This window comes from Sitophilus oryzae, unplaced genomic scaffold (assembly GCF_002938485.1).
Source record: "Sitophilus oryzae breed Bouriz unplaced genomic scaffold, Soryzae_2.0 scaffold_1107_pilon_pilon, whole genome shotgun sequence".
In the NCBI taxonomy this organism is placed as follows: domain Eukaryota; kingdom Metazoa; phylum Arthropoda; class Insecta; order Coleoptera; family Curculionidae; genus Sitophilus; species Sitophilus oryzae.
This window is the reverse complement of record NW_022145735.1, coordinates 835,060-859,396: the sequence shown is the minus strand read 5'-3', so window position 1 is coordinate 859,396 and position 24,337 is coordinate 835,060. Positions and strand designations below refer to the sequence as shown.

Genomic DNA, 24,337 nt, shown 5'->3' with positions numbered 1-24,337 from the left:
ATTTTTCAATAAAATGGCAATCAAGATGGCTGGTGTCTAACTTTCAAAATCGACATTAGTTTGTGAACATTATTATTTAAATTTATAACAGTTATGCTCAAAGATATCAAAATAGGAATCTTCCTGATAAGAGTTCCTTTGAAAAACTACTTGTTCTATTTTGGGGAGCTGGTACCTACTGTGGTTTATAAAAAAAACTATTAAGCAGAAACAACCTATCGTTGGAAGTGAAAATATTTGCCGTAATTGGCTCGTTTATAGAAAATCCATATATCTACAAGTCGTCATAAAATAAATCAAAGAACTACTTCTTTTTCTTGATAGAATAATAAATACATATTTAATAAATATTATTTATTAAACTATTGTAGGTGAATTAAATAAAAGTAAACTGCTATAAATTTAAATAAAGTCCATAAAACGAATTTCGATTTTGAAAATAGCTACTAACTGTCTCTAAAAACTTGCCATGTCGACATCAGCCCTCTTGGTTGCTATTTTATTGAAAAATGCTCTTTATTGAAAATCTGAGCTAGATAGATATAGGATACCCTAATATAGTTTGAAAGGTCATTTGAATCTTTAATACCTCTGTATACATTAAACAAAGCAATCAAATTTTTCAGTAAAGTTTATTTCTCTGGCTTAAAAGTCAGCAAAAAAATGAATTTTAAAAAGTAATGTACAGGGTGTTGACAATTTTTTATTATAGCATGCATATTTAAATGTCTTTAAATATCTCAAAAACCAAAGCTTGTAAACATATTTAACACTTATAATAAATGCCTTATTTTGTGTCCAAGGATCCAAATATGAAATAAAACACCGGATGTTCCAAAAGAAAAAAATATGATTTTGGTGTGTATCTTAGTTCTGGCAAACCCTGTACATTTCAAAATAATTTTAAAGATTATGCACATTGGATTGATTGGCTATTTGGCAAAGTGATGTGTTTGGAATATGGAATCGTTAACTCCAAATATAAACCCCATAGAACATGCTTGGAACATGCTTTGCAGCGTAGTCATCTCGTAACATCTAAATGATCTTTAGAAATAATGGAGGAATATACCTCCAAAGCATATCCCCAATCTCCTGGTAAACAGCATGGGTAGACGTCTCCAACCTTGCATTACTTTATGTTGTGGAAATACGCTTAGAGATTCGCAGTTTACTTTTTAAAGAAAATTACTGTGGAAATTATTTTGTGTTACTTTTTATAAGAATACAAATTTATGTTGCAAAGAAATTACTATTATTAAGATAAAGTAAAAAACAAGCAATTGAAGTTTCTTTCAAATAAAAATGATGAATCAATTAGTCTTTAGTCTAGTCTTGACGAAAGCATGTTTATTTTTAATTCAAAGTGATCTAAAACTTTTACACAAATATTACTACCACAACTACTATTTAGCAGGGGAGATGAAAAAAGCTGAAATACATTATTTTGCTCCATTAGTATTTAAATATTGAAAAAAAAATACTTTCACACAATTAACGATTTCCTGACTTTGCCATAAATAAATTATTAACCATTATGGCACTAATTTATTCGAATTTCACCGAAAATAAAAATTATAGATTGGTCAATTCGAGGATAATAATTATATCACTTACTACACCGTTATTTTCTACTTTTCTTCGCTCAGCGTGGTATGAAGAAGAAAAATATCTCATACATATTTATGAGCTAGGAATTTTTCTAAAACCGCTTCATACGAAATAAACAACGTTCGGGAACAGATATTAACAACAGATGTCGTCGTTTTTATGAAATACTAATCAGTGAATGAGAAATGCCTTTGCAGACTACCAAAAAGCCTTTGACAGCATCGAAACCTGGTCATTTCTAGCTGCAATGGAGGACGCGAGAATTGATTCCAGATATTATTCCATTATTAAAAATATCTATGATAGTGCAACCTTCCAAGTTAAATTAGATGATGACCTCAAAACAGAAAAAATACCACTCGTCAAGGGCGTGAGACAAGGAGATACCATCTCTCCCAAGTTATTTACACTGGCACTGGAAAATGTCTTCAAGAAATTAAAATGGGAAAATAGATGTCTAAACATCGATGGGGTACAGCTTAGCCATCTGAGGTTCGCAGACGATATTGTCTTGCTGAGCACCGACATTCAAGAACTAAACACCATGCTAAATGCGCTAAATGACCAATCCCAGAAAACTGGCCTTAAAATGAACTTGAAGAAGACCAAGATAATGAGCAACAATATCCATAACATTACCGTTGACAACGTTATTATTGAAAACGTAGACCATTATATACATTTAGGTCATAAAATCAAGCTGGGCAAGGAAAACCAAAATACGCAGATCAAACGCAGGATCCATTTGACATGGGTAGCATTTGAAAATATGAGCGATATTTTCAAGGATAAAAAGGTGCCTATGAACCTAAAGAAAAAGGCTTACGACAGCTGCATTCTACCTGTGCTTACGAATGGCTTAGAGACTATGGCAATTACCTGAAAAACAGCAGAACAACTACGAGTAGCACAAAGAGCCATGGAAAGAATCATGTTGGGAGTCACCATTAGGGAAAAAATACGGAATACCCACATACGTCAAAAAACAAAATTAATAGATGTCGTTAAAAGAGTGGCAAGTCTGAAGTGGCAATGGATAGGACATGTGGCAAGACAGGATCCAGACCGATGGCCCCAAAAAGTAATCCTATGGAGACCTAGGGGAACAACAGGAAGTGTGGGCCGACCAAAAAAGAGATGGGTCGATGACGTCAGGGCAGTGGCGGGAAGACAATGGATAAGATTGGCTAGCGATCGCGAAGCATGGAAAAACCTAGAAGAGGCCTATATCCAACACTGGATGGAACCAGGCTGAGAAAGAAGAAAGAAGAAGAAGAATGAGAATAAATAGGTATAGAGTAGTCATACTGAAGCTTAAGAAATAGTTTGTGTATTAGTAGCCAGTAATGCAGGATCTGGCTAACTAGTCAAACGTTGTTCGTGTGGACCACCGAAATAGGGAAAAAATAAAACAAATTTAAAATTACAAATTACAGAAATAGTTATTTCTTGGTTTGTAGTAGTAAGTAGATAATGATGAGTTACAAAATATAAGTGTATTGGTCGTCTTTACAAGAGAAAAACCTTTTTAGCCGACAAAATGAGTTATTTGGGTCATAAATGACCTAAATACAAAATATTTTGATGGTGTCTGTCTGTCTGTCCGTCTATCCGTCTGTAACACGATAACTCAAAAACCGCTAAACCGATTTTAACCAAATTTGGCTCAAAAATACTGTGATACCCAAGAATCTCGCCATTAGTTTTTGGTGGGGGTGGGGGGTTGGTAAGAGGGTATGGGAGGGGGTTAAAAATTTTAACTCTAATTATAATAAATTAATCGTAACTCCAAAATTACAGTAGCTAGCGAAACGCGGTTTTCAATTTAAGATTAGGAATAATATTTGCAACAAAATTTGTAATAACATCAAAATCAGTCAAAGTCGCAGTTTTTGAGATGAAAAAAAAATTGGAAAAATTCCTTTACTTTGAAACTAAAGGAACTGCCTACCAACTTTTTATTAACATATTTTAGTATGGGCGGCTATACGTGGCTCCCGGCGCTAATTTTTTTTTATTGAGTAAAAATCTTTTATTAACTTTTCGAGAAAAATGCATTCTTCATAAAAGTTTTGGCTGTTTTTTCAAACCGTTATCAACAATAGTGTTTTTCTCCACACTTTCTTAACAACTATACTGTTATTATATTGTCACTACTACTGTGAAATTAGACTCACAGATTCTAATAACATGTCAGTGTGTTCAAAGTACTTATTACCAAATACTTTAACTTAGAATTATTATGTATATACGGATGTAATTTACTCTAATCTATGTAGTTTAATCAAACTAGTCAATGTGACAGAATTTACACCTTTTTTGTAGAAAAGATTTTGGTAAGATATCCTACAGAAATAACTTGTATCCGGTATTAGAATTACCGTAATACCTTAAGACAGTATCTAGTTATCTAGGAAGGTAGTGAGAAAATTGCATTGTTACACTGTTTTTTTGTGTCATTTGAACATGCAATAAAAATTTGTTCTTAGGCTTCAAATACAATGATTCTAGAAAATAGGTTGTCGTATTCCAATTTTGAAAACAAATATGTACTTATAACTTATGTTTAAAAAATATCTAATACAAGAAGATTAAATAAAACAAATGCAACAAACCAGAAACAGTAAATATAAATTTATAAATTAGAACAGAACAGAAAGAAAAAGAAGAAATATTACAAAAAATAAAAAAATAAATAAAAAAAGGCGACATCGAAAAATGCTCGGAAGCAGTGGCGTGCATAAAATGTAAGCAAAAGGGCGTACCCAAGAGAGAATCATAAAAATATATTTTTTCGTATATTACATTATAACTCATTTCTAATCCAGCAAGTAGTAATTCGCAATAAGCATTTTTATCTTATATTTTGGAAATTAAAATAAATATAATTTTTGCTTAAATTTTGAGAAAGACTGGATTTTTTCTATGTTCGCGTTTCTCTAAATTTAATTTTCAACCTATGTTGCTATACTATCAAGATATTACCTTTTCTAACAGAAAATTTAAAAAAAATACAAAACTTTCAATTTTTTTAGGAAAAAAACTCATAGACGTGTTTTTGGGATCGAAATACACCTAACTATATAAATACACCTAACTCGCCCTATATTGTTTACTTTATTATTTATGCTATTTTTATTTTATTATTTTACCAATTTTTGCCTACCTTGCTTTGATTTGTACTGCACATCATTGCTTGGAAGTAAATATCTCTATCATTTTATATGAAAAAATATATAGGGAATATCACCGATCGACTATTTCCAACCCAACTGGCCGCTATTTTTATTCGATCATACGGTATATTAAGCATTAGAAAAGGAAATAAAACTCAAATTCTCAACTTTTGAAATATAGCCACCCCAGAAGGCATACAAACCGTCAAAGCAGGCGTTTGGTATTCAGCAATACTCACATTCTTATGCAGATAACTATCAAAAATCGATAAGGAGTTACGCGTGGGCTCACCAGAGACTCCAAAACCCAAGAAAAAAAGTAAAAGACGCGAAATCGCATGAGTTATAGTAGTAAAGAAGTTAGGAGAGTAGACCCGATTTGAATTGGTAATGAAATTGAAACGGAAAAAAGAAAAAAACAAAATTTGTCGTGATTTATGCCTCCCGGAATTATATGGGCCAAGAGAAAACTTTAAATTTACGAAGTACGACGGGAAAAAGGAAATTTTTCCGTTATTTGCCAAGAAAGCCATTAGTTTTCCTTGTGCGGGTTGCAGAGGGGGTAGGGGCAGGCAGATGAATCGGCTTTTTGGAAACAAAAGGAGGAGCTGGGAATCGTGGCGGGAGTTGTTTTTGTTTAATCCTAGAAGCAGGCCTTAGTGTTGTTGGGGAAAAGGGGTTGTTCGGTTTTCGGTTACTTGAAAAACAGGGGGATACGAGAAATATGTATTAAATTTAGAAATAAAAGCATCATAGGACTGGAATCACAAGACTGGAATAGCGCCAACATAATTTTAATTCATAAGAAAGACAGCAAATAAGACATCAGAAACTATAGACCAATAATCTACCAGTAACATAAAAGATATTTACAAAAATAATAAACAACAGAATACAAAACACTGCACAACCAGGAGAACAAGCAGGCTTTAGAAGCGGCTACAGAACGATTGATCACATACATACATTCACTAAGAGAAACTATCAGCCGAACAAAAGAATACCAGCTTCCACTAGCCATAGCCTGTATTGACTCTGAGAACCCTTTCGTTATTTTTAGGCAATAAATAGACGCCCTAGCGAAACAAGGTATTGACAGGCCTTATATAGAAAGTCTCGCTAATATATACAAAGAAGCCAAAGCAAGAATAATGATATATAAAACAGACAGAGACCCCACAGTTCCCAACTGGCAAAGGAGTACGACAGGGAGACGCGATATCTCCAAAGCTGTTTGCAACAATATTAGAAGAAATCTTCCGTCAACTGGACTGGACCAACAAAGGATTAAGAATAAAAAAAATAGTCCTAATTGCCAATCGCCCTGAATAACTACAAGCACAAATCAAGGAACTAAATACAGCCAGCAATAAAGTGCGTCTCAAAATGAATCTAGCAAAAACTAAAGTAATGTACCACGAACTAGTGGAAAGAAAATACATTTTAATAAGTAACACCAACACTGGAAATAGTAGAAGAATATATATATATTTGGGACAACTAATACACAGCTCGGGATCTCTACTACAAGAAATAAACAGAAGAATTAAGTTGGCGTGGAGTACTTACGAAAGAAACTCAATCATATTCAAATCTAGAATGACACTGTATCTAAAGGAAACATTCGTCCACTGTGTACTCCCAGTCATGACCTATGCATGCGAAACCTGGAAACATAAAATGGACATCAAAAGGAAACTGCAGGTCGCACAACGCTCAATGGAACGAAATATGCTGGGAATAACCAAGCGAGACCGTAAAGGAATAGAGTGGATACGATAAAAGACCCAAGTAATAGATGTCATCCACAGAGTCAAACCCTCAAATGGCAATGGACAAGACACCTTACAGAAGGACGGACAACAGATGGACCACAAAAATTACAGCATGGTACCCACGAGGAATTAAGAGACATAGAAGAAGACCGAACCTGAGATTGAGACCATGATATTAAGAAATTAGCAGGGATAACATAGGGCCCGCATAGCCAACAATGGATCCAACTACCAAGAGAGTATGTGAGGGAGGCTACACCATAATTGAAAATGGTTGAATAAGCTGAAAATGATGATGAAGATGACGACATCATTAGGGTTTGATCCAATGTCGTTTATGTATTGCCTCATGCTAAAGCACTGCTGCCTTAAATACCAACAGCCATAAAACTATTTCTAGGTAAAAGGCCATACCATAACGTGGTATATCGATGTTTCTAAAACCAAATCAGGAACAGGGATAGAAGTATTTAGGCCGAACACTTAATACTCCGAATCAATGGGCACCTTCCCCAGCATTCTTTAGAAATCAATAAGAGTACAAGAAATAGACATCCTATCCGATAGTCAAGCAGCATTAAAAGCGATCAAATCTGTAACCATCAATTCGAAGTTGGTCAAAACAATCAGAGTCAACCAACATATTAGCAGAAGACCCACGAAAATAATTGCACATAAGACAGTATATTTGATGGGGTTTGACAAATACAAATAAGTAGTTACTACTTTAGGTATCTTTTTAAATTTGTTTATTACCACAATCTGTCTACATCCTTTTCCATTTTGGTACTTCAAGAAAAATCGGATGTTATTCATGTCTCCTAGTCTTTAAAAGTCGCATAATTATATTTAAGTACATTTCATTACCTACAAATCGTCTTTAAAGTCTAGTATTCTAGCTAAAAGCTTAGACTAGAGGTCTATATCTTGTAAGGTCATTTATATATCTATTCTATCAGTTATATATAACAAATATTGAAGCAACTTACAATAGAAAATAACTATGGGGTTTAATATAATAATCACAATTAAAATTGAAATTTGAACTGGCATTTTCATTAATCGTTAAACATTCTTCACCTAGAACATCCAGAATTCATCACGTTCATCCTTAACAGGCCTTATATTAGGAAAACAACAAAAACAATTGAGGCATCAAATTGCAAAACCCGCTTTATCCCAAAAACATTGTACAAGATAATAAGTAAAAACTGTTTTAGCACATGTCATTTAGTCAAACCAAACCAAAAACGTATCCATTAAGTGGAATCATTGTCTTGTATCTAGTTTTTGTAGAAATAAAATTAATATTCAATTTTTAAAGAGAAAAAGCTCAAATATAATTTGGATAAGGCGGGTTTTGTTGCAGTATGATGCATATACTGCAACATAACCCGCCTTATCCGAAATATTTTTGTTTTTTCTTTTTATTAAAACTAAATATTAATTTTTATTTCAACAAAAACCAGATACAAAAAAATGATTCCACTTAATGGGCACGGTTTTTGTGTGCGTTTTGTTTTGCGGGTTCTGCTAGAGCAAGATATTTGCATCCTATCTTGGAATTATTAGGTGTGCTATTTTATTAAAATTAGGTAAGGATTTGAAATGGATAAGACGTCAGTAGTAATACTATATTTGTGTAAAAAGCCTATGAAAAAATGCGGGATTTGCAACAATAATGACAATAAAAAGCAAATATAAGTGGATAAGACGGATTTTGCTGCAGTAACGTAATTTGTAGTGAATTTTATATAGGAATAAGGGACTTTTGTAGCAGTTTGGGACTATGTTTATGTAGATGTTAGTGTCCACTATTAATATATGTCATTAGGCCATCTTTTTTTGAAAATGGATAAGGAGGGTTTTGCAACTAGACGCCTCAATTACTTTCTGACTAACCCTTATAGCTATCATTCTCCACGAATTCGCCCTTACCAATTTACTTCTCTCCCCTTCCCCCTCCACTGTGCCCTCCCTCCCTTCGTTCTCCTCCAACTAAACAGTGCAAGTGAATATCGTGTATATATATCGGGCACAGAGAGCACCCGCTGCTGCCAAAATCGATAGGGTTTGTTTTCGGTACGGCAGCAAACGACTGCTGCAATAGATGGGACCCTAAAATAGCACGGCGAGGGGGGGGTTGTAAGAGTTTTAGCGGTATCAGCGTACAATGGGGTGAATATCTGTAAAATATGGTGGAAAAAGTGCGTTTGGTCATGATGGCTTAAGTAAATTCTTAGCAATGGAAACTAATAAAAGAAGTATTCCAGAATCTATACTAATATATAAAATCCTTAAGTGACTGACTCACTGATTAATCACGATCCTGCTCAAACCACTCAACGTAAGAAGCTCAATTTTGGCATACAGGTTGATTCTAGGGTGTAGAGGTTCGATAAGAAGGGATTTTTCGAAATTCCAGTTCCAAGGGGGTGAAACCACCTCTCATATATTACTATATTTTTATTTAAAAAATGGTCAAGTTTAAGTTTTTTTAAAAATTTATACAGGGTGTTTTATAAAATATGACCATTGAGTAATCACGATTCTGCTTAAACTGCTTGACGTTTAAAGCTGATTTTTGGCAAACGGATTGACTGTGGAGTATAGAGGAGGAGTTTCTCGAATCTGAAATTCCAAGAGGGTGAAAACGCCTCAAATATTACAATATTTGTTATTTAAAAAACGGTTAGTCTTTCGGGAAAACGCTTGGACACGCATAATTTATTTTGTTTTTTACATATTATGAAATTTTTTAAAAAATCATACAGGGTGTTCCAAAAAGTTGGGTAATTGATTAACCACGATTCTGCTTAAACTGCTTGATGTAAAAAGCTTATTTTTGGCAAACGGATTTTTCGAAGGTCAAATTCCAACGAGATGAAACTACCCCTCAAATATTACCAAGTTATATAATAATATCGCCATATTGTTTTTCTCATGTTGACATAAATGTGAGAACATTTTATCCAGTTTGTATGTTAATGGAAATTCTTGCTTTGCATTATTATCACCATTACAAATGATTAATTCGACGCGAACGAAGTCGCAAGTAGTTAAATATAATAATACGTACTAATATTACATATTTTGCAGGGACATTTTAATATTATTGTTGCAAGTATAGATGCTTTTTTTCTATCAAAGCGTTGCTTACATTGCAACAATTAGACATATAGTTTAGCACATTTTACCTTACATCTTTACTTCTTAATGTAAGCTTAATCTTGGTTCTAAGATTGATTTGGACCACTGCGCGGCGCGGGCAGACCTCCACTAGGGCGCCAAACGCCGCGCGGTCCTTTTCGGGGGAAGGGCGGGCAAAACGGGCCACGAAAAGGAGGAAGGATTGCGCGTATGGTACGCCATGTTACGACTGCGAGTGATTCGGGGTTAAACGCGCACATACACAAACACACACGCGAGCAGGCGGGGGTGGTGGTGTAGGCCAGCGTAAGAAATAGCGAAGGCAAAACAACGGTACGTCATTACACATGAACGTTGCGAGAGAGGGAGGTCGGTAGGACTAAGGGCGGTATTGTTGTTTGTTGTTGTTATTGTGCGTGCGGTTTGTTCGATAGGGACTCGATTTGATCCGGTTGTATGGTGGTTTTGACGGTAACACCGTTTTGTTAAGTTGTTATCTAGTATTGATGGTTGTTCATAGTACGTTGTTAGTTATAGGTGAGTAAACTAAATTTTCATCACTGTAAAGAAAACATTATAGGGTCTAATATAACTATACAAATATTTGTCTAACAACATTTTTAAATGAATGAAAAAAGTACAAAAATTGATAAATAATAAAATCTATATCTTCGTGACGTGTTCATTTTTTGAAAAAGTTTTATTTTTTCGCCACTGGAATAGAAAATTACACTTGAGGGTTGGAACCTTTGGTAAAACACTCATTCACCACAATGCTTCAAAACACCTTACCTTTAGCAACGGACTACATTTCTCAGCAGATGATTAAAACTATTTTGAATTAGTTTCAATCATCTGCTGATGATACTAACATGGTTAGCTAAACGCGCGTCCAGTGTTAAAAGTAAAGTGTTTTGGTGTATCGTGGCGAATGTGTGTTTTATTTTACTGGAAAAGGAACACTGAACCAAAAGTCGACATAAATATAATGAAAAAGTTCATTAATATAATGAATTAAATCATTAACTCAATAAACTCATTATTAATACAACATTTCTTGCAAATTTGTTTTACTAAGTAGTAAAATGCCACTAAGAAGCTGGTTTCTGTTTGGATTCCATGCAGTGCTGCTTAAAAAAATAACTTTTAAGTTTTTTCAAGTGGTGGAAAATCCAAATTTTTTAGAAGATACAAGAAGAGATAATAGATATTCTATTAACACATAAGTAAATGTATAATACCAATGCCGGGAAGGCCTCTTGTTTAATTTTCACTACTTCACTATACTACTAACTATTTCATTATATTATTATTTATTATTTTCAAAGATAATGGTCTAATTATAAGATTTATACACATAGAGGCACTTTCTACAGGCTTGTTCACCACATACGACACGGAGTATTGTAGCTAAATGATTAAATTTTTACAAATTGTAAGTTTTGGGTTCGTTAAAGGACTATTAGAGCTACAATTTAAAAATAATTTTACAAGATACAGAGTGCCCCAAATATGTAAAAAATATTATAGTTGTATTTTTTTAAATGAGACACCCTGCGTATTATTATATTTTTAGTTTCTACGATTAAAGTAACGGTAAATTTGATTAAGGTTTATCACACTTAAACCTTACCGTTTTTGAAATATTTTCAATTTTGTAAAATTGTAGTAAAAAATGTAAGGCTTTATTTTTCCAAGGGTATCAAAGTTTTTAATACTAAATATTTACTGAAAATTATTTATTGATCAGATATCGCGCTGCAATAATAAAAATTATACTACCTTATACAGAGTGTCCAAAAATGTATATTAAATAATTACTAGATTTAAACGGCAATAACTTGTTTCAATTAAATTGAACACCCTGTATATTTACGTAAATCAGATGCACAATCAAATTGTGTTATACCATTTTTTACCTAACTCTTCAAATTTTCGTAAAAAATGCATTTTCTTATAATTTAGACCTGATTTATCACTATAACCATGGAATATTGAGATTTTAGATTTTTTTAAAGCAACATATATATATATATATTTCAAAAACGGTACCCGCTCCCAAAAATACGCCACTGAAACCTGGCACGTAATAAACCAAAGAGATAAACAAAGACACAAAAATCCACCGGTAATAATAATTGCGAGATGTTAAAAAGCGAGAGGCTCGCCTTAATTGAATCGTTTCCTGGATATACTCGACAAATTTAGAGAAATATTTGCATCCCCCTTCGCTGCCGCCAAAAAGGGTCGAAAAAAGATAAGGGTTGGTGACTAAATTGCCGCAGGGGCACGTGGAACGCTCTTCGGAAGGCTGCAGAATCGATTTTAAATTAAGCGTTTATGGCATGATGATTAAATAAAAGTTTTCATCTAGTGGAGATTTATTTATTTATCGATTAAGAAATTCGTTTTGATTTTTATTTTTATTAAAAATTGAACATACAGGAATCTCTCGTTGTACAGGGTTAACACTTAAAAGAACATACCATAACGTGGTATATCCATGCTTCAATGGCCAATGGCCACCTACACCAGCATCCTTCCGGCAGAAATCGACGTTATCGAAAGCTGCGTACAACTTATCTTAGATACGGATTGATTTTTTAACTCATCAGAAACCAGAAATAGCCATATACCGTGCTGGCAACTGTTACTTTTGGGTCGGCATTGACATATGTGGAAGTAATTCGCATAGGGATCTTATTAAGTCGCAGCGAGAGAAATGCGACGGTGTGCTGTTGCGGCGTTTTACTGTTACGCCTTTTCCTATCAAGTAAAGTAAAATCACGATCGCAAACTGCTTATTTTTAAAAGACTTTTTTTCGAAAAGATAACTAGATAAAATCATTAGACATGTTTCTGAGCATCTGAAATGGAATTATAAGGATATCGTCATTTTTTTTAAAACGAGAATACGTCAGTAATCGCGATAATTTAAAAACTCAACTTTTTAACACATACACGCCATAACTCAACAACCACTCTAGATATTGAAACTTTTTTTTATTTTGAAGATTGGATCTTTTACAATATGTTTATATGAAAAATTCGATAAGGTTGTTTATTTCCCTTCAAAAATTGTAAACAACCCATCCATTTACTTTTAGAGCATAGCAATTTTCTGCAATTGTGTAATTTTTTTATTGGTAATGATTTTCACATACTGTCTACGAAAAAAATACAGCAGAAATTTTAAGAAAGTTTTTGAAAAAACTACAATCAATTATTTCTAATAGATTTCGAGATATCGATTTTTGAATTCAGAGTTCTAATAGCGCGACCACTGTCGAACACCAACTCAATTCAACTTATTTTTACCAAAAATGCTTCTAGGTTGCACTTCAAATTTTTCAAGCTATAGGGACAATTACGACTCGTTAATAAATAAACAAATCAAGTATCACGAGACGTAATTAAATCGTGAAGCTGAACGCATAATGTACAGCTTTCCCTAGAACTTTAAATACTGACAGAGGTACTGATTGGGTCGACCGGTTAACTGCGACAAATCTGCTATATCCCCTTCCACGTCTCTTAGCAATGTGCACAGTTTCTCGGTTTATTTCATACGTTTGGCAAGGTGTTTACTGTTCTCTCTTTATTCAGTACATTACTGATTGGGTCGACCGGACAACTGCGACAAATCTGCTATATCCCTTTCCACGTCTCTTATATAGCAATGTGCAAAGTTTCTCGGTTTATTTCATACATTTGGCAACGTTTTTACTGTTCTCTCTTTGTTTAGTACATTATAAACGCCATTGTACTCTTCTTACATACGAAAATCTCGACCCAAGACTAAACTTTGCCAGCCCTTACTATATTATCCGATAATCAGGTAGTCTTAAGAGCGATTAATTCAATAATCATCCATTCGAAGTTCCATGTCATTGTACCTGTTTTCCAAGTGGAAACCAGATAACTGTTTAAAAAAAAGAACCTGGAATGGAAATCCTTCAACGGTCGAAGACCTTCTCTTTTTAGGACTTACCACCGAGAAAAATCAAATATTTTCCTTGACTTAAATATCAATAATTTTCGGATTGTCACGGGGTATTTAACAGGACACTGTCTCCTCAATAGATTGAGGTTAAAAACAACGGCGAATGCAGATTCTGTGGGGAAAATGGGGAAACAAGTCGTAGCATACGCCAACATATATATTGGCCACATAAGATACTTGGTATCGGAGATCAAAAAAGAGGAAAGTTGCAGCCTGGACAGGTATTTAATGATTTGTGTCAGAAAGATGTTAAATCACATATTATTGAACTCACCGAAGAAGAACTTAAAAAGAGTTGGAGCATATGAATGAAACTGAATAAGGAGATTAAAATGTATATAGTCCTAGCACCATACGAGTTAACACTGAAAACTCAACACAATGTGCAAGACTTGCAAGACCAACATACCAACATTAATATCAAGAAATCTACTGCATATCTGAACCACTACATTCTCTATAATAGTTATACCTGAATACCTCATCTCTCTATAGACACCAAAGCTATATTTTAAATGTAAACAAGAGCTAAATGTTTAAACAGAGCTAATTGAATGAACTGATTTTCTCGCGATGCACCGTTCCATCGAAACTGGGTTAGTATAAAACACCTCGTAACGCCGTTCATCTTTCATCACGCTCCTCACCATCTCTTCTTCTCTCTCTTTCATCACATATCGGCCTCAGTGACGATTCCGAAGAATCGCATCGCCACTCTCTCGTCAATCAACCCCCGCACGCCTCTGTTTTGTTCTCTTTCTCTCCACATCCACCCTCGCTCTGGAGTCGGTGACGTAAACGAGAGCAACGATGCGACGGACGCCAATGATAGAGCGGCCGGCACGGTGCCGGACAGCGGAGCCATCGGGCAGGTTCGTGCGGTGTTGTCGCTGTTGACGATTAGAAAGGAGATTTAAGGAATGTGAATCAGATCCTGCAAAATTATGAAAAATTTCGTTTAAAAGGTGATATATATATATATATATATATATATATATATATATATATATATATATATATATATATATATATATATATATATATATATATATATATATATATATATATATATATATATATATAAGCAGAAAGTAGTCTCGACTGACTAGTGAGAAAGAAAATCTAGGATTTAGTGGGGTTGCAGTCGGAAGGGTTTGACAAAGAATTAATACACTTTGTTAATTGTCAAGCTTTCGGAATTTATTTATTCCTTCCTCAGGACACTAAAATGGAAATACAAGTTAGACAATTGCTGTTATAAAAGTTAAGAATAAGACTTACTTAACGTGGTACAGAAAATACCTTCATAAAAACTACATTAAACATGGTTTGTGTTGATAACTCCACCGTGAAAGCATCGCTGACCAGTCAACCACAAGGACTCTTATAAGGCGGTTAAGCCGCCAAATATAAGTTAGAACATTAGAATAATTAAGAGATGTTAGAAATTTTTAAATTAAAGAATTTTTTGCGTCTCAATCCGAAGCGTGGAGGCGCAAAACAATTGACAGGCGACAACCGCGACATCCAAACGTCAAAAGTCAATTGTCAGAAGTCAAGTTAGTAAAAGTGATCTATGGATGTCGAACAAGGCTGTGGCATGTCCATCATTGTATTCATGTAAAAAACCAATGGTGTGGGTGGTCATGTAGAAAAGTGGAGTGATCAAGGCACAACACTAAAAAAACACTAATAAACATTAATAAAACACCCTTACTCGTGCACGAGAGCAAAAATATATATACATAATATATATATATATATATATATATATATATATATATATATATATATATATATATATATATATATATATATATATATATATATATATATATATATATATATATATATATATATATATATATATATATATATATATATATATATATTTATTATATTATATATATTTTTTTGAGTAATATGATCGAAATAAAATAGCGTCAGTGATGGCTATGAAATGAAGATCGTTGTCATTTTATATGTAAAATTATATGGTGAATGTGATTGATAGTCATTTCCAAGCCATCTGAACTCCGTTTTTTTTCCGATCATACGGTATATCATTTGACTACGAATGCCATTTAAAAAACCTTTTGACACTAATACCGGCAAAACATTTTTCAAAGTGATAACAAATTTACTTCGGCAGAATACCGGGTGCGTTTCAAAAGTGGCTCACCCCTATAACTTCTTTATTTTTTCAGATACAAAAACGAGATTTGGTATGTTAGTATATGACATAAATTAGGATTGATTGACGTATTCAACTGTTTTTGGACGCTTCCTGTTTCACCGGAATTGACGACAAATTTTGATTTTTAAACGTCACCCTCAGTATTCAACGGAACAAAGGTGGCTCATTAGCATATTTAGAAAAAGCATTTTTTACGAATAATTTGGTACCACACACTTGGTATTTCGAGTCAAATTGTCGTTTTGAACCGCATGTTATAATTTCAAATAAACTATCTGCGATAATGTCAAAAGTTGACATAATGCTATATCATTCTATTCAGAGTGTCATTTTCTATCGAATAAAGTAAAAAATACAAAGGGTGTCATTTAAAAATCAAAAGTTGAAGTCATTTCCGGTGAAACCGGAGGTGATTGAAAACAACTGAATATGTTAATCAATCCTAATTTATGTCATATACTAACATACCAAATTTGGTTTTTGTACCTAAAAAAATAAAAAAGTTATAGGGGTGAGCCACTTTTGAGACGCACCCGGTATATAAATAAAAGGTTTGTAAAAAATTGTATAAATTTATGTCTTAAAAGACTTCGTTTCGGAGATACAGGGTGTAGAAATTTTATTTTTATTTCGGTTTTTTTTTCAAATAACTTCTGAACTTAGACTTTAGTTTATATTATACAGGGTGAGTCTTAAATAAGTGAAAATATTTTTAGCGGTAGTATATTTTAGGGGTAGTAAAATATATGAGGTCTTTTTTCCCAATTTTTTTTTGAAAAATTTTCCGAATTTTTTTTAAAAAGCATAATTTTAAATTTTGAATACATAGCTATATACAGGGTGGTCCGAACTGTATGCCGGAAACTTCGAGATCATATTCTGCAAATAAAAAGAAGTAAAAAACTTCTTATAAATATATGTCCTAAAATGCTTAGTTTCGGAGATACAGGGTGTAGAAGTTTCATTTTTATTTCGATTTTTTCCAAATAATTTCTGAAGTAAAGTAAATATTTGGATGAAAATTGGTGTATAATAGTTTTTTGACATGAGAAATTTGATTTTGATGTCATTATGACTATTCTTTGTAGAGGGCGCCAACATGTGCTTTAACTGGTTTGAAGAGTAATAACTTTTTGTCCGTACCTGTATAGAATTGCTGAGTTAAAAAATATACATTTTCGTATTTTTTTACGTAAAAAATGTCTCTTGGTAAAAATTGTTACGAGCAACCCTTCTCGAGATATTTAGAATGGGAATAGTCAATACATGTCATTATTGACAAAAATAAACATGCTGAGTAGATAGTTATTGGACTAAAAAGATAAATTTGGAAAATTTTTATTTTTTTAAATTAATCATAAAATTTTCTTCGAAAAAATGATGATTGGTGATCATTTGGCACAAAAACATTTCAAATTGAATGATTTCCGTCTAACTATTTAGTCAACATGTTTAATTTATATCAATGATGTATCAACAGGTATTGATAATTTCGATTTCAAATATCTCGAGAACTATTACTCTTAGCGATTTATATTAAGAGATCTTTTTTACATTAAAAACTTTGTAAATGTATATTTTTTACTTAGTAGTTTTATACAGGTACGAACTAAAAGTTATTACTCTTCAAACCAATTAAAAATATGTAGGTGGCGCCCTCTACAAGTAGGAGCCATATTGACATCAAAATCGAATTTCTCATATCAAAAAACTCCCAGACACCATATTTCATCCAAATATTGATGTTACTTCAGAAATTATTTGGAAAAAATCGAAATAAAAATGAAACTTCTACACCCTGTATCTCCGAAACTAAGCATTTTATGACATACATTTATAAGAACTTTTTTACTTATTTTTATCTGGATAATACGCTGCTGAAGTTTGCGGAATACAGTTCGGACCACCCTGTATAGGTAATGGATTAAATTTACAAGAAAACCCAGGAAAGATGCAGTAGTTCTCAAAATTTAAGCAAAAAGTTTTTTTTTTGTGGAAAATTTCAAAGTAAAATAACTCGGATATTTTGGACTTAATTGAAAAACGGTAAAGAAAAATTATGTTTCTTTTATTGAGATCTTCCAGCCCTGGAAATATTTGCACTTAATTAAGACTCACCCTGTATATTAGTATTTAGATTTTAGATATTTATTGGTATCTGTATTTGGATGTTTCTTTGACATTAGAAATCTGATTTCGTTGTCAATATGACTCCTACTTATAGGGGACGCCACATATTATGTATATTATATATGTTTCTTAACTGTTTTAGACATTAATAACTTTTCGTCCGTACCTGTATAGAACCATAGAGTGAAAAAATATACATTTCCGTCATTTTCTACCTTAGAAGTTAGTTATCCTGTATACAGAGTGGTCCGAATTGTATTCCGGAAACTTCGGCAGCATATTCTGCAGATAAAAATAAGCAAAAAAGTTTGTATAAATGTATATTTTAAAATGCTTCGTTTTGGAGATACAGGGTATGAAAGTTTCATTTTTATTTCGAATTTTTCTAAATAATTTATGAAGTAACGTCAATATTTGGATGAAAATTAGTGTCTGGGAGTTTTTTGACATGAGAATTGATTTTGATGTCAATATAACTCCTATTTGTAGGGGACGCCATCTACAAATAGAAGTCATATTGACAGTACGGACGAAAAGTTGTTTTCAACCAGTTAAAAAAATATGTAGGTGGCGCCCTCTACAAATAGAAGTCATATTAACTTTGAATTATTTTTATAACAAAATTACATTTCTCATGTCAAAAAACCCAGACAATTATTTTCATCCAAATACTGACGTTAATTCATAAATTATTTGAAAAAAATCAAAATAAAAATAAAACTTCCACACCCCGTATCTCCGAAACGAAGCATTTTAGGACATACATTTATACGAACTTTTTTACTTATTTTTATCCACAGAATACGCTACCTAAGCTTCCCAAATACAATTCGGACCACCCTATACATATAGTGCACTACTTCTAGAGCGCTTCATATCCGGCAACGCCGCATCCTTAGAGCTTAGAGCGGCCGAACCAAGCTTAGAGCGAGCTTCGCCACCACCGCGACTCATATTTTCTCCGATTTCCTCGTTCAGAACATTCGCCGTCGTCCTCGTAGTAGGCGGCGATCGAGAAGCGCCACACCGAAAATCGGCGAAACGCGCGCACCATAAACGCCGTCCGCTTGTTTCGCACCATACACACACACACTAGATTGTTTCACGAAGACAATTGCAAGCGCGGTTGCATCGCACATCAGCCCGTGTTTACGCGAGTCGGAGTTGTTTTCGTTCTTCAGTTTTTCGCGAGTTATTTGTGGTTATTTTCTTTCTCTGGTTATTCATCTGGATGAAATAAACTATTGGAGTTCAGAAACGTGAGTATTTGTTTGTTTGTTTTTTAAGAGACCTACCTCAAAAGGATAAAAAGGAACCCTTATAGTCAAGACACTTTATCTCAGGAACGCGTGGAGGCATTGTTAAGGCAGTCTCTTAAAGCTGTGAAAAAAATCAAACTTCTTAGTTAACGCAAAAAAAAAGATACGGCCGTTTAGGCCGCAAGAAAAATATATTTCGACGCTCTCAAGGGAATCAAAATTTATAAGAGTTTTTCCATTGACCTACAACTATGAAATTTTGCAAGTAATTTCGTCTTATTCTGCTAAGAGTAGGGAAAAATCTGAAAACTATACATTTCTAAGTAAATCATAAAAAAATATCGGTGTCCGTTTTTTTTTTGTATATCAATAATTGCACATTATTTAAGATGACTGGAATTGGGGGATGACAGTATTGATTTTGCAATTATCGGTAACCAATCAAACGGGGGGGTATTTTTCCCGTTCTTGCGTGTGTGTGTGCGAGGGGGAAAAGGTCGAGGGGCAAGGGGGGATACGGGGGAGAGAGAAAAAAAGCGGTCTTTTCGGTGCGTTCGGCTCTCCGCTCTATTTTTGCGCATATCCCGAATTTTTGCCATTGCGCGCCATTGTCCACTTACTAATTTTTAGTGCTGTATTGATTTTATTTATTTTAACGCGCTGGCGGGGCGGTCGGAAGATGGGAAACGAAGAAGGAATGGAAAACTCTTTGAGTTTCCGCGTTTCTTGGTGGAAAACGGTCGGGGATGTACCAGAGGCGACAAAAACAAAGCTTTTTTAATTTTCTTTTTGAATTATATTTCTTTTTTTTAATTATTATTAAAGTAATAATGTTTTTATGTAGTGTCTTATTTTTATTGCAAGGTGTTATGTTTATTTTACTTTAAATATCTAACTCCGATTTCCCAATTTGAAGAAAAAGAAATAGAAATTAAAGAAGAAAATGTTCTGATTTAAAAAAAACATCTTAGAAAATGTTTTAGTTTTATCCAAGATGTGTTTAAATATGGCTTAAACCTGTTTAAAACTATGTTTTCAAAATGTTTAGTATTTAGGTATTTTTGCAATAAATAATAAGAGAAGGGTTTGCCGAATCCCGATATTAAGTCCCGGATCCTAAAAATCTCGAAAAAATTTAAAGCTCAATATAAAAAGATTAGAGTTTATACACTTTGGTCTTTCTAAAATCATATTTTATATTTATAATAAGCCAGATTGTCGACATCTAAAAGTTATATTTCCTTGTTTGCTATATTTTGTTTTTTTTTGCTACAAGACTTGTATTATAAAAAATGTCTATACCTATGTGGCGGATTCATCTATCAAAAAAAATCCTTATGGGTTTTTCGCCACTGCACTGCAAGAAAAATCTACAAAATAAAATAGTTATTTTTTGTAAACACTTCTGCGTTAAACCTAAACGGACGCTGCTTGTCAGAAGTTGTGTTTACAATAATAAAAATTTGCCTAACAAAGAAAAAAATGCTTAACGTTTCGAAAGTTTTCTTTCCGTCGTCGGAAGCAAAAAAAAATATAAAGAATCAAGAAAAAAACTATTTAAAATATTTAAATTGAACTATTCGAGAACACTTTACTTTTTAAAACAGATACGCCTACAAGAAATCGTTGACGTTCTGTTAAAATGACATTATATTAAGTTAAACTTCAAAATTAACAATTACTACCTGATAATTACTTAATAAGGTAAAACCAAAAAGTCCAAACTTTCTGTATGATTAATTTTACGTATGTTATGTTTATTTATGTAATGTTCTTTAAAATCAAAGAAGCGATTGCCATACATTACTAACATCTACAGATGCATGAGCAATACATTTATTTTTATTAGATTGAATTAAAAAAGCCTCTTTTATTTTTCTTTTAGAGGCTATCGCTTCTTTCATTATAATTTTGGCGTTATTAAAATTTATTCTGTGCCCTGTGTCCCATGAATGCTGACAAATCTTAGATTTGTGAAAATCTCCCTTTCTTAAATAATCTTTATGTTCTTTAATTCTAACATTTAAAGGTCTAGATGTTTCACCAATGCAAAATTTATCGCATTCACAGGGTATTTGGTATATTAAAAATGTAATATACCAAATACCCTGTGAATGTGTCCTTTTTTACTGTAAACACAACTTCTGACAAACAGCGTCCGTTTAGGTTTAACGCCCAGAAGTGTTTACAAAAAATAACTATTTTATTTTGTAGATTTTTCTTGCAGTGCAGTGGCGAAAAACCCATAAGGATTTTTTTGGAAAGACTTGTATTTTTTTACTTATTAAATATGAATGTTACTTTGTTTTGTCTGTTTTAATAAAACCTTTTCTTTTTTTTTTTTCATTTTTCTATTGAGTATTTTTTTAGATCAGATTTCTTATTTTGAGGGTTAATCCCGGGATTATAGATTCTTATCCCGGGATTTAAAAACGGAATCCCGATCCCGAAAATCGGAAACGCTAGTCGCTACCCCATCTCGGAGAATTACAATTATTAAGTCCACTGAAATAATCGAAATTTAGTTTTGCGGCCTTATCGTTACACAACTTTCTTCTTAATTGATTGCCATCTATGTAGTTTAAAACCAGTGTTTAAAACAAGTGGTTTAAACAAGTTTTCAACATAAGCCAACTTTAGAGTTAACACCGTGTTTCAAACAATAAAAAGTGTTTTGAACCTGTTGTGAAAACTGTTTAAAAATAAAAAGAACATGTTTTTACAACCCTTTTTTTAGCCGACCATACCGTATGGTATGGTAGGCTATTAAGATCAGCAAAAAAAGGTTTTTTTAATTTCACCCAAAATGAGTTATTTGGATCATAAACGACCTAAAGACAAAATATTTTCATGGTGTCTGTCTGTCTGTCTGTCCGTCTGTCTGTAATACGATAACTCAAAAACCGCTAAATAAAAGAACTGCCTACCAACTTTTTATTAACATATTTTAGTATGGGCGGCTATGCGTGCCTCTCGGCGCCAATTTTTCTTTTTATTTTTTAATTATTGTAGTGAGATTATGTTTTTACAAAATGTTTTTATTCCTATAACAAGGTGATTTATTCTTCTTACAGTTAGAAACCTATATTTTATTCGTGAATATTTTTTTTTCATTTAGAGAAATTAAAAAAGAAAATGTTGAGGATTAGTTAACTAAACAAAAATTGATGTACCTATACCGAGCGACTAAATAAACTTATTGCCATGCGTGTCAATATTCTTAATTCTTTCATGCTTTTATTATTTAATGCGCTTTATTCTTTTCCTTTTTATTTTATATTTTTTTATTTTTTTTTCAAGTACATATTATTCCGTGTACTTATAAAACTCTTATGACACACATCACAAGTACATGCGAGAGGTAACCTACCCTCTGTATAGAGTATGGTACTCTAAGAAAATTCTTCCAAAATTAAGGGATAGTAAAAGGATAATTTTTCTAACTTTATTCATGTTTTTTTCAAGAGGTTGTGTTTTATAAGAACTGTTCAAGAGAGAATCCATATAGAAACATATTTAGGGGTTAATGAAATAAATTATCGGTATATTCTTAATTTTAAGAAATATAGGGAGAAACTAAATACACTTGTTTTAGTTTCTTGTCAATAATTTTAATAGTTTTATTATTTGATTATTTTTTTTATTTTATGCTCCGTTTTTTTTATTTTTTGTATTCTCTCTCAAGTACTTACTATAGGTACTTATTAAGTGACACTTGACTGATTAACTGACACATTTAATCCTATATTAGAGAGGCTTATTTTTATATCATTTTTATAAAATATGCTAATATTTAGGAATGTGAACAGTTTTATTAATTACATTCATTCTATTCATTCTCTTTTTTTTGTTCCTTTTTTATATTGCAATTTGCATGGATCTGTTGCAAGACGATCTTAACATCAATTACCACATGAAATAAAATAATTATTCTTAGTATTATCTTATTTTATAGTGCCTGATATTTTTATTTTAACCTTATATTTTATAATTTTTTAGTTGATTAATTCTTGTCATACCTCTCTATTTTATCATTTTTTAATTGATTAATTCGATATTTTGATTCTTCTAAATAACAATTAAATATGTTTTACTTTTAGCTTAAACCAATGAATCCTTTAAATTTTCAATATTTTGTTTAATGTTATTAATAATAAAATATTTTGATTATTTTTTATTATTTTTGTTGGTAAGCAAATAATAGAGTGAATGCTTGGAAATTAATGTTCCATGCTTCTTGTAATTTACAAAAATATTTAAATAACTTATTTTTATCTTTCGAGATTTTTTGTACATTTTTTTCCTCATTATTTTTGAGAGAGTACAGTTTTATATTAGTTGTTTTTATTTACAATATATAAATTCTTTATTTAAGCTGGGGAATTGGATAATAAATAAATAAGAGACATAGCTACTTTCCTACCATATATGTAATAATTATTTTTCAAAAATTCTTTACCGATTATTTTAATTAAATCTCTAAAACAATATTATAAGTAGGTATAGGAAATCGCCGAAAATATTTTTGTAGGCTGCCAGTATATAAAAATAAATTAATTCCAAACTAACCTAAATATTATTCTAGTAGAAAAATACATGGTAAAGTTGTTTATCCACTTTTGATTGAACGTATATTCAACACAGACCTCATTTTAGATATTAAAATAATAGGTATGCCACCTTACTGATTTTTATCTAATATATTTTAAATATTAAGAAACATAATTTATTTTGTTATCAAATAAAAATGTCTCAATTTTTGTTAAGTAAAATACCTGGGTCTAAAGACAAATTAAGTAACCAATATCACTAAATTTTCACACATGATACAATGATACATGTTATCCAGTTCAAACTATAATAGTATTGCAATAATGCAATATTTTCTATACTGAATAACATTTTATTTATTGTTGTTAACCGTTTCGGAATTTTGCTACGGTTGGCAACGCTGTCAACAGTGCCAAAGTCAAAACGCGGCGTCGCGTCGGGCTTGCGTCATCCGAAAAAAAAGCAGTATTGCCGCTGTGACAAAA

General features: G+C 32.4%; 1 protein-coding gene across 2 annotated transcripts in view; it reads left to right on the top strand.

Moving 5' to 3' along the window:
- The first annotated feature begins 19,034 nt into the window (after window positions 1–19,034).
- LOC115881087 (protein abrupt-like) overlaps window positions 19,035–24,337 on the top strand; it is a 103,524-nt gene continuing 98,221 nt past the window's right edge. For both annotated transcript variants that reach the window (XM_030898463.1, XM_030898454.1), the window contains exon 1: window positions 19,035–19,301. The gene's annotated coding sequence lies outside the window, so the exon portion shown is untranslated. The remainder of the gene's footprint in view (window positions 19,302–24,337) is intronic.